The sequence below is a fragment of the Oncorhynchus keta genome, unplaced genomic scaffold (assembly GCF_023373465.1).
Source record: "Oncorhynchus keta strain PuntledgeMale-10-30-2019 unplaced genomic scaffold, Oket_V2 Un_contig_20877_pilon_pilon, whole genome shotgun sequence".
Classification (NCBI taxonomy): Eukaryota; Metazoa; Chordata; class Actinopteri; order Salmoniformes; family Salmonidae; genus Oncorhynchus; species Oncorhynchus keta.
The window spans coordinates 34,906-47,539 of NW_026282218.1; the positions used below are offsets into that span (position 1 = coordinate 34,906).

The 12,634-nt window shown below is 44.9% G+C and overlaps 1 pseudogene; it reads right to left on the reverse strand.

Moving 5' to 3' along the window:
• The window catches only part of LOC127920839 (dual specificity protein phosphatase 16-like), a 36,133-nt pseudogene that overhangs the window by 6,964 nt on the left and 16,535 nt on the right, over positions 1-12,634 (reverse strand).

Consider the following 12,634-nt stretch of genomic DNA (forward strand, 5'->3'; position numbering starts at 1 on the left):
GATACTAGAGATTACTGTATTAGAGATACTAGAGGTTACTGTATTAGAGATACTAGAGGTTACTGTATTAGAGACACTAGAGGTTACTGTATTAGAGACACTAGAGGTTACTGTATTAGAGACACTAGAGGTTACTGTATTAGAGAGGTTACTAGAGGTTACTGTATTAGAGACTAGAGGTTACTGTATTAGAGACTAGAGGTTACTGTATAGAGGTTACTGTATTAGAGATACTAGAGGTTACTGTATTAGAAACACTAGAGGTTACTGTATTAGAGACACTAGAGGTTACTGTATTAGAGACACTAGAGGTTACTGTATTAGAGACACTAGAGGTTACTGTATTAGAGATACTAGAGGTTACTGTATTAGATACTAGAGGTTACTGTATTAGAGATACTAGAGGTTACTGTATTAGAGATACTAGGTTACTGTATTAGAGATACTAGAGGTTACTGTATTAGAGATACTAGAGGTTACTGTATTAGAGATACTAGAGGTTACTGTATTAGAGATACTAGAGGTTACTGTATTAGAGAGGTTACTGTATTAGAGATACTAGAGGTTACTATATTAGAGACACTAGAGGTTACTGTATTAGAGATACTAGAGATACTATATTAGAGATACTAGAGGTTACTATATTAGAGACACTAGAGGTTACTGTATTAGAGATACTAGAGGTTACTGTATTAGAGATACTAGAGGTTACTGTATTAGAGACACTAGAGGTTACTGTATTAGAGACACTAGAGGTTACTGTATTAGAGACACTAGAGGTTACTGTATTAGAGACACTAGAGGTTACTGTATTAGAGATAGAGGTTACTGTATTAGAGATAGAGGTTACTGTATTAGATACTAGAGGTTACTGTATTAGAAACACTAGAGGTTACTGTATTAGAGACACTAGAGGTTACTGTATTAGAGATACTAGAGGTTACTGTATTAGAGACACTAGAGGTTACTGTATTAGAGATAGAGGTTACTGTATTAGAGATACTAGAGGTTACTGTATTAGAGACTAGAGGTTACTGTATTAGATACTAGAGGTTACTGTATTAGAGATACTAGAGGTTACTGTATTAGAGATACTAGAGGTTACTGTATTAGAGATACTAGAGGTTACTGTATTAGAGATACTAGAGATACTATATTAGAGATACTAGAGGTTACTATATTAGAGACACTAGAGGTTACTGTATTAGAGATACTAGAGATACTATATTAGAGATACTAGAGGTTACTATATTAGAGACACTAGAGGTTACTGTATTAGAGATACTAGAGGTTACTGTATTAGAGATACTAGAGATACTATATTAGAGATACTAGAGGTTACTGTATTAGAGACACTAGAGGTTACTGTATTAGAGATACTAGAGGTTACTGTATTAGAGACACTAGAGGTCACTGTATTAGAGATAGAGGTTACTGTATTAGAGATACTAGAGGTTACACATCAAACTTCGGTGTGAATGATAGATGCGTCAAAATCGGAATATGTATTTTTTTTAACAGAGTTCGGACGAAAACATTGGTAACAAAAAAGGCCTTTCGTAACAAACTCTAATCTCACAAAGAAGACCTGCACCACCATAAACCAATACAAGCAGGCTCTGATATTGTACACTAAACCTGCCTAGCAACAGCAGCCAAACTGAATGGTTGTGTTGTACATTATTATCTAGTAGTATTTATAGAGGACCAACCTGACCTGCTGAGTCCATTACACAATACTGATACACTGCCTTCTGCACCCAGCGACACACACACACACACGGACACACACACACGCACACACACACCAGCCACCTGTACCAGCCGACCCTCAGACAAGCCCAGTCCTAGTTGCTTGGCAACCGTGTACCCATGGCTCTCCAGCCTCTGCTTCAGATCTGTTCGTCCATGGATCCATCCTAAACGGAACCCCGTTCCCTGCATAGTAAGTGCACTACAGTTGAACTGAGCCCCCTGGGCTATATAGGGGATAGGGTGCCATTCTGTTCCCTGCATGGTAAGTGCACTACAGTTGAACTGAGCCCCCTGGGCTATATAGGGGATAGGGTGCCATTCCGTTCCCTGCATGGTAAGTGTACTACAGTTGAACTGAGCCCCCTGGGCTATATAGGGGATAGGGTGCCATTCCGTTCCCTGCATGGTAAGTGTACTACAGTTGAACTGAGCCCCCTGGGCTATATAGGGGATAGGGTGCCATTCTGTTCCCTGCATAGTAAGTGTACTACAGTTGAACTGAGCCCCCTGGGCTATATAGGGGATAGGGTGCCATTCCGTTCCCTGCATGGTAAGTGTACTACAGTTGAACTGAGCCCCCTGGGCTATATAGGGGATAGGGTGCCATTCTGTTCCCTGCATGGTAAGTGTACTACAGTTGAACTGAGCCCCCTGGGCTATATAGGGGATAGGGTGCCATTCTGTTCCCTGCATGGTAAGTGTACTACAGTGGAACTGAGCCCCCTGGGCTATATAGGGGATAGGGTGCCATTCCGTTCCCTGCATGGTAAGTGTACTACAGTTGAACTGAGCCCCCTGGGCTATATAGGGGATAGGGTGCCATTCCGTTCCCTGCATGGTAAGTGTACTACAGTTGAACTGAGCCCCCTGGGCTATATAGGGATAGGGTGCCATTCTGTTCCCTGCATGGTAAGTGTACTACAGTTGAACTGAGCCCCTGGGCTATATAGGGATAGGGTGCCATTCCTGTTCCCTGCATAGTAAGTGTACTACAGTGGAACTGAGCCCCCTGGGCTATATAGGGGATAGGGTGCCATTCCGTTCCCTGCATGGTAAGTGCACTACAGTTGAACTGAGCCCCCTGGGCTATATAGGGATAGGGTGCCATTCTGTTCCTGCATGGTAAGTGTACTACAGTTGAACTGAGCCCCTGGGCTATATAGGGATAGGGTGCCATTCTGTTCCCTGCATAGTAAGTGTACTACAGTTGAACTGAGCCCCCTGGGCTATATAGGGATAGGGTGCCATTCCGTTCCCTGCATGGTAAGTGTACTACAGTTGAACTGAGCCCCCTGGGCTATATAGGGGATAGGGTGCCATTTAGGACTCGCCCAGGAGGACTTCATGGAAATGTTCTTCAGCTCACAGTTGAACATGCATCTGTCCTCATATCCCCTGGGCTATCATAGGGATAGGTGCCATTCCATTCCTCTGCACCTCTCTCCAGTAAGTGCACTCATCGTCAGTTGAACTGAGCCCCCTGGGCTATATAGGGGATAGGTGCCATTCCGTTCCCTGCATGGTACTCTGCCACTCTCAGTCTGAACTGAGCCCCTGGGCTCTCATAGGGGATAGGGTGCCATTCCTTTCCTCCCTGCATGGTACTCTGCCTCTCCTACAGTTGAACTGCCTCTCTCCTCCTCCCTGGGCTCTCATCGGGATAGGGTGCCATTCCTCTTTTCCCTGCATAGTCACTCTGTGTACTACTTTCCTCTTTCCTCATCGTCACTCTCCCTCTCTCCTTGAACTCTCCTCCCCCTGGGCCATATAGGGATATCGTCCACTCTGGTGCTCATCCTCCGTTCCCTGCATAGTCCTCTGCACTACAGTCTGAACTGAGCTCCCCTGGGCTATATAGGGATAGGGTGCCATTTAGACTCAGCCCAGGAGGACTTAATGTGGAAATGTTCTGCAAGCTCACAGAAACAACCACATCATGCATCTGTCCTCATATCTCACTCCTCCTCTCTCATAGTCACTCTGCCCTCCTCCTCTCCACCTCTCTCCTCCTCTTTCCTCCGCTCCATCGTCTCTCCCTCTCTCCTCCTCTCTCCTCCTCTCTCTGCCTCTCCTCGTCTCTCTCCTCCTCTCTCTCTCTCATCGTCACTCTGCCTCTCTCCTCCTCTCTCCTCTCTCTCCTCTCCTCTCTCCCTCTCTCTCTCTCCTCTCTCCTCCTCTCTCCTCTCTCATCGTCATCTGCTCTCTCCTCCACTCTCCTCTCCACCTCTCTCCCTCTCTCCTCCTCCTCTCTCATCGTCACTCTGCCTCTCTCTCTCATCGTCACTCTGCTCTCCTCTCTCCTCCTCCTCTCTCATCGTCACTCTGCCTCTCTCCTCTTTCCTCCTCTCTCATCGTCACTCTGCCTCTCCTCCTCTTTCCTTCTCATCGTCACTCCTCCTCCTCTCTCCTCTCTCATCGTCACTCTGCTCTCTCCTCCTCTTTCCTCCTCTCTCATCTGTCCACTCTGCCTCTCTCCTCCTCTTTCCTCCGCTCTCATCGTCACTCTGCTCTCTCCTCCTCTTTCCTCCTCTCTCATCGTCACTCTGCCTCTCTCCTCTTTCCTCCTCTCTCATCGTCACTCTGCCTCTCTCCTCTTTCCTCCTCTCTCATCGTCACTCTGCCTCTCTCCTCCTCTTTCCTCCTCTCTCTCACTCTGCCTCTCTCCTCCTCCTCCTCTCTCATCGTCACTCTGCCTCTCTCCTCTCCTCCTCTCTCATCGTCACTCTGCCTCTCTCCACCTCTCTCCTCTCTCATCGTCACTCTGCCTCTCTCCTCCTCTCTCCTCTCTCCCTCTGCCTCCTCCTCTCTCTCTCTCTCTCTCTCTCTCTCTCCTCCTCTCCACCTCTCTCATCCCACTCTCCCTCTCTCCACCTCTCTCCTCCTCACTCACTCACATTACAGCATTACTGATGAACCCATCTGATTTATAACATACAGGATGGATGTACAGCTGTGTATTGTATCCAGGGTCAGGAACCTTCCTCTGTGGGAAATAAACAGGGACTCTACTGGATGTGGAAGCTTAGAGGTTTGAGTGACACAGTTTGATCAGTCTCATTTCAACACAGTCACTTCCCCTCAGCAACCGTGGAGCTGCCGGATCAATGTCCATACTGCAACGTACCGCACCTGTCGTTAAGAGATAAGCTGATGTCCGATAAAGTCTAATGTTACAGGTGTCGGTTCTTCATTTGGAGGGAAGTTCCAACCTGATGACATCATCATAGAAACAGGAAGCGTATCTGAAAGGAAACAACTTCCTGACTGAGGTTTGAGACAGGAACTACAGAAAGCGGATCGAAAGGTACTTTTAAATGTCATCTGGGACTCTCTTTAAGTCTGACAGCGGTCCAGAATAAAGCCGAGAGACTTGGACAACTTGTCTGGTGTAAATACACTCATTTAAACCCATTCACATCCTCATTAAACCCATTCACATCCTCATCAAACCCATTCACATCCTCATCAAACCCATTCACATCCTCATCAAAATCCATTCACATCCTCATCTGAAATCCATTCTCATCCTCATCTAATCCATTCATCCATCTCCATCTTTCCTCCTCTCATCCTCTTCTCATCCTCTTTAATCCCCATCCTCATTAAAACCTCATTCACATCCTCATTAAACCCATTCACATCCTCATTAAACCCATTCACTGCCTCTCCTCATTTAACCCATTCCTCCTCAAACCCATTCTCTCTCCTCATTTAACCCATTCACATCCTCATTCAAACCCATTCACATCCTCATTAAACCCATTCTCATCCTCATTAAACCCATTCATCCTCATCCATTAACATCCTCATCAAAACCCATTCACTCTCCTCTCTTAAACTCTCATTCACATCCCTCTCTCCTAAACTCCTCTCTCATCATCCTCATTAAACCCATTCACATCCTCATTAAACCCATTCCTCATTAACCCATTCATCCTCATTAAATCCATTCACATCCTCATTTAACCCATTCACATCCTCATTTAACCCATTCACATCCTCATTCACATCCTCATTAAACCCATTCACATCCTCATCAAACCCATTCACATCCTCATTAAAACCCATTCACATCCTCATCAAACCCATTCACATCCTCATCTCCTCCCTTTCCTCCTCCTCATTAACCCATTCACATCCTCATCGTCAAACCCATTCACATCCTCAAACCCATTCTCATCCTCATTAAACCCATTCACAAAACCCATTCATCCTCATCCATTCACATCCTCATCAAACCCATTCACATCCTCATCATTCACTCTGCCTCTCTCCTCCTCTCTCATCCTCATTAAACCCATTCACATCCTCTCATCGTCATTAACTCCTCATCAAACCCCATCCTCATTAAACCCATTCACATCCTCATTAAACCCATTCACATTCCATTAAACCCATTCACATCCTCCTCATTAAACCCATTCACATCCTCATTAAACCCATTCACATCCTCATTTAACCCATTCACATCCTCATTTAACCCATTCACATCCTCATCTAATCCATTGCCACATCCTCATTAAACCCATTCACATCCTCATCAAACCCATTCACATCCTCATTACTCCATTCACATCCTCATTAAACCCATTCACATCCTCATCAAACCCATTCACATCCTCATCTAACCCATTCACATCCTCATTTAACCCATTCACATCCTCATTAAACCCATTCACATCCTCATTAAACCCATTCACATCCTCATTAAAACCCATTCACATCCTCATTAAACCCATTCACATCCTCATCAAACCCATTCACATCCTCATTAAACCCATTCACATCCTCTTTCCTAAAACCCATTCACATCCTCATTTAACCCATTCACATCCTCATTTAACCCATTCACATCCTCATCTCTCCATTCACATCCTCATTAAACCCATTCACATCCTCATCAAACCCATTCACATCCTCATTAAAACCCATTCACATCCTCATTAAACCCATTCTCATCCTCATTAAACCCATTCACATCCTCATTCAAACCCATTCCATCCTCATTAAACCCATTCACATCCTCATCAAACCCATTCACATCCTCATTCCTAACCCATTCATCCTCATCTCATTCTGCATCCTCATCAAACCCATTCACTGCCCCTCTTCCAAACCCATTCACGTCCTCATTAAACCCATTCACATCCTCATCAAAACCCATTCACATCCTCATTTAACCCATTCACATCCTCATCAAACCCATTCACATCCTCATTTCAAACCCATTCACATCCTCTCAAACCCATTCACGTCCTCCTAAACCCATTCACATCCTCATTAAACCCATTCACGTCCTCATTAAACCCATTCACTCCTCCATTAAACCCATTCACATCCTCATTAAACCCATTCACTGCCCTCATTAAACCCATTCATCCTCATAACCCATTCACGCCTCTCTCCTCCTCTTTCCTCATTAAACCCATTCACATCCTCATTAAACCCATTCACATCCTCATTAAACCCATTCACATCCTCATCTAATCCATTCACATCCTCATTAAACCCATTCACATCCTCATCAAACCCATTCACATCCTCATCAAACCCATTCACGCCTCTCTCCTCCTCTCCTCATTCAAAACCCATTCACCTCCTCATCAAACCCATTCATCCTCTTTAACCCATTCACTGCCTCTCCTCATTAAACCCATTCACATCCTCTTTAAACCCATTCATCCTCATCCTCATCCTTAACCCATTCACGCCCTCATCAAACCCATTCACGCCCTCTCTCCTCATTAAAACCCATTCACATCCTCATTAAACCCATTCACATCCTCATTAAAACCCATTCACATCCTCATTTCCTCCCATCCTCCTCATCCTCTCTCATCCATTCCTCATCCTTTAAACCCATTCACATCCCTCAAAACCCATTCACATCCTTTTCGTCAACTCCATTCACATCCTCATTCACTCCGTAACCCATTCACATCCTCATTAAACCCATTCACATCCTCTCATCAAACCCATTCACGCCTCCTCATACTGAAACCCATTCACATCCTCATCAGGAAACCCATTCACATCCTCTGTGGGAAATAAAAACCCATTCACGTCCTCATCAAACCCATTCACATCCTTCATCAAAACCCATTCATGTCCTCATCAAACCCACCTTCAGAGATCCTCATTAAACCCATTCACATCCTCATTAAACCCATTCACATCCTCATCAAACCCATTCAACTTCCTCATCAAACCCATTCACGCCCTCATTAAACCCATTCACGTCCTCATTAAACCATTCTGGTGTAAATACACTCATTAAATCCATTCACATTCATTAAACCCATTCACATCCTCATTAAACCCATTCACATCCTCATCAAAAACATCCTCATTAAATCCATTCACATCCTCATCTAATCCATTCACAACCCATTCACATCCTCATTAAACCCATTCACATCCTCATCTAACCCATTCACATCCTCATTAAACCCATTCACATCCTCATCAAACCCATTCACATCCTCATTAAACCCATTCACATCCTCATTAAACCCATTCACATCCTCATTAAACCCATTCACATCCTCATTAAACCCATTCACATCCTCATTAAACCCATTCACATCCTCATTAAACCCATTCACATCCTCATTAAACCCATTCACATCCTCATCAAACCATTCATCCTCATCAAACCCTCATCATCAAACCCATTCACATCCTCATTAAACCCATTCACATCCTCATTAAACCCATTCACATCCTCATTTAACCCATTCACATCCTCATCTAATCCATTCACATCCTCATTAAACCCATTCACATCCTCATTAAACCCATTCACATCCTCATTAAACCCATTCACATCCTCATTTAACCCATTCACATCCTCATTAAACCCATTCACATCCTCATCAAACCCATTCACATCCTCATTAAACCCATTCACATCCTCATCAAACCCATTCACATCCTCATTAAACCCATTCACATCCTCATCAAACCCATTCACATCCTCATCAAACCCATTCACATCCTCATTAAACCCATTCACATCCTCATTAAACCCATTCACATCCTCATTAAACCCATTCACATCCTCATTAAACCCATTCACATCCTCATTAAACCCATTCACATCCTCATTAAACCCATTCACGTCCTCATTCAAACCCATTCACATCCTCATTAACCCATTCACATCCTCATTAAACCCATTCACATCCTCATTAAACCCATTCACATCCTCATTAAACCCATTCACATCCTCATTAAACCCATTCACATCCTCATTTAATCCATTCACATCCTCATTAAACCCATTCACGTCCTCATTTAACCCATTCACGTCCTCATTTAACCCATTCACTCCTCATTAAACCCATTCACGTCCTCATTAAACCCATTCACATCCTCATTAAACCCATTCATATCCTCATTTAACCCATTCACGTCCTCATTAACCCATTCACATCCTCATTAAACCCATTCACGTCCTCATTAAACCCATTCACGTCCTCATTAAACCCATTCACATCCTCATTAAACCCATTCACATCCTCATCAAACCCATTCACGTCCTCATTAAACCCATTCACGTCCTCATTTAACCCATTCACATCCTCATTTAACCCATTCACATCCTCATTTAACCCATTCACGTCCTCATTTAACCCATTCACATCCTCATTAAACCCATTCACGTCCTCATTAAACCCATTCACATCCTCATTAAACCCATTCACGTCCTCATTAAACCCATTCACATCCTCATTTAACCCATTCACATCCTCATTAAACCCATTCACATCCTCATTAAACCCATTCACATCCTCATTAAACCCATTCACATCCTCATTTAACCCATTCACATCCTCATTAACCCATTCACATCCTCATTAAACCCATTCACATCCTCATTAAACCCATTCACATCCTCATTTAACCCATTCACATCCTCATTTAACCCATTCACGTCCTCATTTAACCCATTCACATCCTCATTTAACCCATTCACATCCTCATTAAAACCCATTCACATCCTCATTAAACCCATTCACATCCTCATTAAACCCATTCACGGATTAACCCATTCACATCCTCATTTAACCCATTCACGTCCTCATTAAACCCATTCACGTCCTCATTAAACCCATTCACGTCCTCATTAAAACCCATTCACATCCTCATTTTAACCCATTCACATCCTCATTTAACCCATTTCCTCATTTAACCCATTCACATCCTCATTAAACCCATTCACATCCTCATTAAACCCATTCACAATCAAACCCATTCACGTCCTCATTAAACCCATTCACGTCCTCATTAAACCCATTCACATCCTCATTTAAGGGGATTCACATCCTCATTTAACCCATTCACGTCCTCATTTAACCCATTTAGGAAACCCATTCACGTCCTCATTTAACCCATTCACGTCCTCATTTAACCCATTCACATCCTCATTTAACCCATTCACGTCCACAATTAACCCATTCACGTCCACATTTTCAGTTAGCTGTCCTATCACCAGCAGCCATTTTCAGTTAGCTGTCCTATCACCAGCAGCCATTTTCAGTTAGCTGTCCTATCACCAGCAGCCATTTTCAGTTAGCTGTCCTATCACCACCTCAGGAGGGGAAGAGAGGAAGGGGAGAGAGAGAGGCAGTGAGGAGGAGGCAGTGAGAAGGATGAAGGGCTGGAGGGGAGGGAGGAGGGAAAGAGAGGAAGGGGAGAGAGAGAGAGGCAGTGAGGAGGATGAAGGGCTGGAGGGGAGGGAGGGAGGGAAGAGAGGAAGGGGAGAGAGAGAGAGTCAGTGAGGAGGATGAAGGCTGGAGGGGGAGGGAGGAGGGAAAGAGAGGAAGGGGAGAGAGAGAGAGGCAGTGAGGAGGATGAAGGGCTGGAGGGGGAGGGAGGAGGGAAAGAGAGGAAGGGGAGAGAGAGAGAGTCAGTGAGGAGGATGAAGGGCTGGAGGGGAGGGAGGAGGGAAAGAGAGGAAGGGGAGAGAGAGATAGGCAGTGAGGAGGATGAAGGGCTGGAGGGGGGAGGGGAGGAGGGAAAGAGAGGAAGGGGGAGGAAGAGAGATAGGCAGTGAGGAGGATGAAGGGCTGGAGGGGGAGGGAGGAGGGAAAGAGAGGAAGGGGAGAGAGAGAGAGGCAGTGAGGAGGATGAAGGGCTGGAGGGGAGGGAGGAGGGAAAGAGAGGAAGGGAGAGAGAGAGAGGCAGTGAGGAGGATGAAGGGCTGGAGGGGAGGGAGGAGGGAAAGAGAGGAAGGGGGGGAGAGAGAGAGAGGCAGTGAGGAGGATGAAGGGCTAGAGGGGAGGGAGGAGGGAAAGAGAGGAAGGGGAGAGAGAGATAGGCAGTGAGGAGGATGAGGCTGGAGGGCTGGAGGGGGAGGGAGGAGGGAAAGAGAGGAAGGGGAGAGAGAGAGAGAGGGGAGGGAGAGGCAGTGAGGAGGATGAAGGGCTGGAGGGGAGGGAGGAGGGAAAGAGAGGAAGGGGAGAGAGAGAGAGGCAGTGAGAAAGATGACGGGCTGAGTGAGTGTGTCTAACCTGAGAGCAGGTGTACGGAAGGGAAGCTCCTCTCCAGCTTGTCCAATAGGACGGTAAGGAAGGCCTCCGAGGGAAGAGTCAAGGGGTCAGATGAACTTTGGTCATACACCACCACTTCCTGACCGCCCACTCGCTCCAACTAGGAGAAAAAGAGAGAGAGTGGAAGATGAAGAGTTAACAGAAACATTCAGAGAGAGAGAGAGGAGGAAGATGAAGAGTTAACAGAAACATTCAGAGAGAGAGGAGGAAGATGAAGGGTTAACAAAAACATTCAGAGAGAGAGAGAGAGGAAGATGAAGAGTTAACAGAAACATTCAGAGAGAGAGAGAGGAGGAAGATGAAGGGTTAACAGAAACATTCAGAGAGAGAGGAGGAAGATGAAGGGTTAACAGAAACATTCAGAGAGAGAGGAGGAAGATGAAGGGTTAACAGAAACATTCAGAGAGAGGAGGAAGATGAAGAGTTAACAGAAACATTCAGAGAGAGAGAGGAGGAAGATGAAGGGTTAACAGAAACATTCAGAGAGAGGAGGAAGATGAAGGGTTAACAGAAACATTCAGAGAGAGAGGAGGAAGATGAAGAGTTAACAGAAACATTCAGAGAGAGAGGAGGAAGATGAAGGGTTAACAGAAACATTCAGAGAGAGGGAGGAAGATGAAGAGTTAACAGAAACATTCAGAGAGAGAGAGGAGGAAGATGAAGGGTTAACAGAAACATTCAGAGAGAGAGAGGAGGAAGATGAAGGGTTAACAGAAACATTCAGAGAGAGAGAGGAGGAAGATGAAGAGTTAACAGAAACATTCAGAGAGAGAGAGGAGGAAGATGAAGGGTTAACAGAAACATTCAGAGAGAGAGGAGGAAGATGAAGAGTTAACAGAAACATTCAGAGAGAGAGGAGGAAGATGAAGGGTTAACAGAAACATTCAGAGAGAGAGGAGGAAGATGAAGGGTTAACAGAAACATTCAGAGAGAGAGAGGAGGAAGATGAAGGGTTTACAGAAACATTCAGAGAGAGGAGGAAGAGTTACTCAAACAGTCTTGTAATCTAATCTAATCATTGATTATGTATTGCTGGTCTAAATATTTTAGTGATCAGACAATCACAAAGTCAACACTCAGATCACTGGCTGCCCCGGCAACACAATCCCAAAGCAGAACCTGTCATGCTGTCTCTCTGAACCAGGAGGAGCTGTCATTCTCCCTCTGAAACACAACATCATGAATAAACAGAACCTGTCATGCTGTCTCTCTGAACCAGGAGGAGCTGTCATTCTCCCTCTGAAACACAACATCATGAATAAACAGAACCTGTCATGCTGTCTCTCTGAACCAGGAGGAGCTGTCATTCTCCCTCTGAAACACAA